Below are 6,994 nucleotides of genomic sequence, written 5' to 3'. Positions count from 1 at the left end.
TGCAAAACCTCATATGGCATTCATTCATATTGAAACAACTTAATCACATTTCTCTTGATCCTTTTACATGCTTTTAGAGAGTTACTTAGCGGCACCCTGTGCTGTTTGGTGTGAGACTGCAAAAGCACAGAGAGAATCTCATTATAGGGCCTGTCTGTTTTTTCAGGTTAGGATTCTCTAGTCTGACAGCTCACGATGTATTTGCACAGATTAATAGAAAATGATTCTTAAAGAAAAAAAATCTTTAGCCTGTGTCTTCTCTAATTGAGTTATAGGACACCGCATCACTCATCACAGAAGTCCACAACCTCGAAACAGCGAATTAATAAGATGCTGAAGCTGCTCTCCGGTGATTATGACTGTGGCTGAACTGAACGCTACCTGAAGCCTTTAGAGGCAAAAAGGAAAACCATTCTCGGTGCAGCTTCAAAAGATGAAGAAGGCAAAAACAGTAATCAGTTGTAGTTGAAAATTGGTTATTCCTTTAGTAGATTGATAGAATCCCTTAAAAAATTGACATTAATATGTTGTATTAATTTAATTGTATATCTATCTATCTATCTATCTATCTATCTATCTATCTATCTATCTATCTATCTATCTATATATATATATATATATATATATATATATATATATATACATTCATAACAGCTTAGACCAGACGGGATAGCCTTTGTTGCCCTTGTGCATCGATGATGAACCTTGGGCGCCCAACACCCAGTTGCTGGTTTGTCGCTCCTCTGACCACTTTTGGTAAATTCTCACAACTGCTGACCAGGAGCAACCCACAAGCCTTGCTGTTTCAAAGACACTCTGACCCAGTCACCTTGACATAAAAATGTGGCCCTTGTTAAAATGGCTCAGATCTTTATTCCTACCCAGTTCTCCTGCATCCAACTTGTTGATTACGAGATTGTTGGCATATCATCTAATCTAACCAGACCTAAATATGTGGCCATGTTAGGACTCTGATTTTCAACTCAGTCTATGTGTATATATATATATATATATATATATATATATATATACTGTATATATCAGGTAACATTTGATACTCTTTTATTTTTTGTCCATTAGAACATAATGTGCCATAAGGAAAATGTGTTCAATTCATATTGATCTACTGTTTAGGCAGTCTCACCTCTCTCCTTACAACCATCTCTGTCCAGAGTTTGACAGTTGCGTTTTGCAGATAAGGAAGGCTTGGACTGAATGTTCCAGAACACTGGATTGCTTAACCTACGGAATTTTGGGCTTTTCTCCAAAAACTGAAATAAGAGATAGCAGTGTCATAGAAACAGTAAATTTGTTCAAGGGAAATCTTCTTTGGAATTCTTTTGGCATAGTTTCTTTTAACTCACAAGGATGGTTTTGTTCTGGCCTGCTGGAACTGCTTCCCGGGATTGACTTTTCAGTCAGGAGTCTGTGACCTTTCTGGACTTTCCCTTAAAGGCCCAGCACATGTACTGGCAGTGGCAGAAAAAGATGTCTGGTTTATGGGAAAAAATGCTTATCTGTAAGATAAAGAGTTTCAGTTAAAATGTGTAAATGGGCTTTTTTTGTTTTTGTGTCATGTCAATGAGCACTCTATGCACAATCAGAAAACCGTACTTGAACTTGAGCTTACTGTGAATGCTAAAACTTCCAGTCCCTTAATTGATCACAGCCTAAATGCACTAATTCTGAACAATAAACTGCACTGTAAAAAAAGTTTTTGTGCTTTTAAGTACATCAGCTGTTTACGATTTTCAAATTCTATCACATTACTGACTTAGACAAATGAGTGGAATCTTGTATAACTTAGTTAATGCAATGTAAAAACATATGTTTTAATAACTTTTGACCATTTCATATTTTACAGTGTTTAGTGCAATGATGCAAAATAATAACACTGAAAAGCAAATCAGAGCAAACTAAATAAAAGCTATGGTGGTTTGATTAAAATATATTTATTTTTGATATTGTTTTGTAAAATGTAAAATTACATAGTTTTTACTCAATATTTACTCACCCTCATGTCATTCCAAACTGCTAAAATAAGAGATAATGATGTATATAAGAAAAGGAGTGATATCTGAAGATGAATTTTGAGTCTGATTTTATCAATGAAAAAATAATTTGATCCAGTTAAAATACAAAGCTGGACCGAATGATTCGTTTGTGCATCATGAACATGATTTGGTTCTTGAGTTCAACTCATTCCTCGGAACCGGTCCTAACAGTTAACAGCCCTCTAGTGGTGGAGATAATGAGGGAATAATGATTTAAATTTCACACAAATCTATTGTATGACTAATATAATTCATACCAGAGTTCACCAGAGAGTTTCAGTTCCATGAAAGAAAAAACAAAAGTCATACAGGTTCAGAACAACATAAGGGTGATTAAATAATGACAGAATTTTCATTTTGGGGTGATTTCATCTGTTAATTTGAATTGCTGTTACATACTCTGGATAAAGTTCATGACTTGCTAATCTGGTATTCCAGATTGGTGTTGGGCCTGGCATGCCTGCCTTGTCTTCGCTGCCTCAAAGCAAAAGTTGAGCTCAGAGATTTTCTGTGATTATTCCAAGCAAATGTTGAAAAGCACTTTTTGGCACAGTCTCCAGTAAGACATTTAAATGAGATTCGACAGCACTGGCTTGTGGGTTTCAGCCTCATCGCTATGTTTTTCTTCCCTCCTGCCTCTTCAAAACCAACCCTGAATCAGTTATTTGCTTCATTAGATACCTTATGGGAGTCTCACTTCAGTGGGTAACTGAATTTAAATAGGGAAATTCCACAATCATCCAGTCCTCTGTGGAATGCAGTTTTTGAGTTGTCTGGGTGGGCACTGTTGAAGTGGCAGTCTGCTTAACAGAGAGAATTTAATGGTGAAAATACCATATTAGTCACCCTCTAATATTTAAAGCAATGTAAACCTGTTAAGAAATATAATGAATACAATTGTGTTATATATATATATATATATATATATATATAACATTAAATGTGTACAATATGTTTTTTTCCTGCATATTTTCCTTACTTGTGGATGATTTTATGTACAGTAATTATTTGATCACTTATTATCACTTATTATAACAAAATAAATAAAAGATTTCAAGTTTATTTTGTCTGTGTGGTCTTGAATTTGAACAATATACACTATTCAATAAAATGTGCAATTTAATATGATCCTTAAATCTGTTTGTTTAAAAAGAGCAGCTTCAATGTCATGGCTAGAGTCAATATTTGTTTCCAAGTAAGAAGAAACTGGATATAAATGTGCCATTTATTGTATTATTGTAGTGTGCTTATTTGCTTTCATCCCTCATGAGGTCTAAACTCCAGCTGGTCTTTAAGATACTATGCTGGAATTGTTGTTTGTTTTACCCCCTGATTCATTTGCTTTCTTAAATTGTAATCCCGTAATTGTAAGAACAGTACTTGGTGTTCATATATGCACCAGAATAAGAGCAGTATGAATAATAAAGTTAAAATTGCACAATGCCAATTCTTTATTAGTTTGATCTGTCAACTTCCAGTCAAAACATATCAGTTTCAGGTTTTATCATAGGGAAACAAATTAAATTTTTGTATCAGTAAATGAAAATCAGAATTAGTAGTGATGCAAAGACCTCCTTCATTATTAATATTGCTCAAACTCAACAAAGTCTTTAACTCTAAATATTAGACCCCAAGTCCTATGGACATAAATTAAACATTAATTCATATAGCTTGTTTAGGTGAGGTGTGCTATTATTTTCTACATAATCAGGCTTATAATATTCACCTGGCAGACAATAACAAAGGAAATAACTTTATAGACTGGTACGTTTACACAACAACGATGTACAAAAAATGCTAAAGTTTTTCTGTGTAGCTTACAGATGACAATGTTGTAAAATTCACATGAATCTGCAAATATGACTAAAACGCTGTATTATTAATGTCAGGTCAGTATTATGAATGTCAATGCTCATGCCATGACATGAGGTCACCATTTTTACAAATTAGCATTTTTATAGTTTACACGAAGATAACAGTATCGTTTTCAAAAATGTGCACTTTGAACCCGTTTTGAAGCCCCCAAAACGCCTTTGTCATGTTAATAAATGGCCAAAATGCATTAAAATTTTTCTGTTTTTAGTTTAAACAAACACCGTCGTGTAAACTGGTCCTTATATTTATGGAGTTACCTGAGCCATAGAGAGCAAAATATAGAGACACTTAGGGTGGGCATTTGAACTGGGCCAGTATAAGTAACTCACGATGTGCTAAACAAGGGCACCTTAGCTTAACTTATTACAGCAACCACCATTTTTTATTATTTATTATTACATTTTATTCTTCAATCCGCAGAATAATAAAAACAACCATGCAACAACAGTCTAAAAGTAACCCAATTAGATTGGCACAGTTGTACAGTTGTAGGCCTACAGTTAGGCACATTGTAGGCCTACAGTTACCCAGAAGAGCAGTCTGCAACTTTTGCATGGACGATGACGACACAGAGTAGGCTAGCTTATAAATTTAGTAGGCTATGTGAATGTGGAGGCCAGCGCTTTGCCAAAGCACATTCAGGAGTTGTTGGATGTGTTATTATTTAGGTAAGTTGCTATAAGCATTTTATGATTTTAACATTTCTTAGTAATAATCTCTTTAATAAACTATCGCTACCTACGCTATAACACAAATAAGTTTTGTGTTATTATCCGTTGTTACGCAAAGGCGCGAGAAAGCGCAGTAAAAGACCTCTTTTCTACCAGTAGGCTAAATAATGTAGCCTACAGTGTGGGAAAGCACGCTTATGCCTACAATAAATGGACATACTGTTTTCCAAAAATAAATCCACCCCCCTCTCCTTTTTTTGCAGAATAGTTGATATGTTCATCAGCCCCTCTGAAATTATATTAGCCTACATCAAAAATATATATTTTTATATGCAAAATGACTGGTAGGCCTAGGTTACATTTAAAAGCAGATTTAAAACATTTGAAAGCGGCAAAACGGTATTTATTGTTTGAATTCCATAATAAAATTGACAGAATTGGTTTCATATCAAAAGTAACCTGGTCTATCTTGTCTGTCGCGGTGTCAGTGTCCTCTTTGCGTAGCAATTTTTCTCTGCGTGAGAAAATGGATGTGTGGCGTGAGAGCGTGTGAAAAGGCTCAATTGCGTGAGTCTCATTTTTTTTAAACATAACTGGTATACTAGCACTGGTTAAGTTCTGCCTAACATGATAAGTCTCTCGTCCAATATTTGTCTTCAAGCCATCCTCTAAGATTCATCAGTGATATTTATGCTAGAATCACTATTATGGCAGCAAGCCTTTGTTCGCAACTTCCTGTATAGGATAATTGGCAACGGATTAAACCCTACAGGCTTTTTACATAACATGAACACAAGACCCAAATACATATTAATCAGTTAACTCTCTCTTTCAAATTTAACTTTATAAGGAAATCACAGGACCCTAAGTGTATCCGAGGGCCAAATGGAAAAGCGATACTTTGCTTTGTGCAAAGCATTGTTCAAGGTGACCTGAAGCAGTTTGCTTTCCGTAAGATGGACAAGTGGATAACTTGATCTGACACGCTATCCTCTATCAGTGTTCTGAGCTGTTGTTGAGTCTGATTGGGTAGCATCCTGAAACTGTTAGCTGCACTATTTTGCATGAACAGAGACAACACTTCAGAAATAGTCAGTTCTCACACTATTTTCACAGGCCCTCTTTTGTCAGTGGATCAATGTTCTGTAGGAAATGCTGATTATCTTTAGACAGGGATGTAATATTGACTAAGACAAAATCAAGAGGGTTTATCATGTAATATGCATATTGCAGATTGTAAAGGAATATATATATATATATATATATATATATATATATATAAAGTTGTATTTCTGGCAAATGTAAAGGCCCTTTTACACCAAAAGTGAAATTAAGAAGCCTCAGGCTGAAGGAAATGCAAATTCATGTCTGAACAGTAGAGGGCGCAGCTCAAACAGCTGTGCTGCCATTCTGGATTCACAGTTTTTATTCATTTTGAGGAATACTGAATCTGTTTTTGTGCATGTGAGAAGAGTAATTGCCAGCTCACATTTAGTTTAGAACTATAATAACAATCAATTTTACACAGCGCACACAACGCTTCTGCACTTACTCCTCGTTTCTCTCAACATGGGGACAGAAGAGGTGTCAGTCAATAATGGGGAAACAAAGTAACTTGAGTTACTTATTTGAAAAAGTATTACTTGCATTACAAAAAATGCATTACTTTTCTAGTTACTTGCAAAAAGTTATCTGATTACGTAATTTGCGTTACCCCCATCACTGATGATGTGAATGGGGATAGTGTGGACATATACGTAGGTGGCAAATGCAATGTAAGTAATTTGGATCGAATCACAAGACTCATTTTTTAATGGTGCAATTTCAGCTAAAAAGGCTACATTTTCTTACTGACTAATTCTCAACAGGATGTCTACAAGTGTCACTTTACCTGGTACATTTCAAGTTATTGTGGTTGCAGACTAATTGAATGTGGCCTTGCTGGTTTATATTCAAGGAGATCACGACCATAAATGCATGATGGACTGTGATTCTCCATCTGTTTCCAGGCAACATCCGCCAGCACAACACAGGGGAATGAGAGCACGCCTGCCCCAATCATATTTTCAAACCTGCCTTCACGTAAACACCAATCTGTGGGACCCATTTGAGATGAACAAGGACGCATCCACAAAAACATTATCCAGACTACATGTACCATCCAGAATGTTTTACGTCTCTTAGCAGAATAACCACGTCTCAATAACATCCGATGAGGTCACTTCCACTAAAAACATCTTCTGTCTGTCTGTCTATCTATCTATCTATCTATCTGAATACAATATAGGGCAGTGTAATTTTAACAGTTGGCTATATGTTGTTATTTTGCTAATATCCTGAGTGACGGTGGTGGAACATTTAATAGGCACCTGAGACCATAAAGTATAAATCAAG

The 6,994-nt window shown here is 35.5% G+C and overlaps 1 long non-coding RNA gene across 1 annotated transcript; it reads right to left on the bottom strand.

Annotated features, from left to right (window-relative positions):
- Positions 1-1,144: 1,144 nt before the first annotated feature.
- On the bottom strand, positions 1,145-2,854 carry LOC143723502 (uncharacterized). Its single transcript, XR_013197133.1, has 3 exons — positions 2,736-2,854; positions 1,365-1,517; positions 1,145-1,271 (listed from the first exon to the last, which is right to left on the bottom strand). It is a non-coding gene; the product is annotated as an uncharacterized LOC143723502 (long non-coding RNA).
- Between the last annotated feature and the right edge of the window lie 4,140 nt (positions 2,855-6,994).

Source organism: Siphateles boraxobius, unplaced genomic scaffold, assembly GCF_051911475.1.
Source record: "Siphateles boraxobius isolate OS27281-9 unplaced genomic scaffold, OSU_SipBor_1 7, whole genome shotgun sequence".
NCBI lineage: Eukaryota > Metazoa > Chordata > Actinopteri > Cypriniformes > Leuciscidae > Siphateles > Siphateles boraxobius.
The sequence above is the reverse complement of the archived record's forward strand: the minus strand, read 5'-3'. Positions and strand labels throughout refer to the sequence as shown.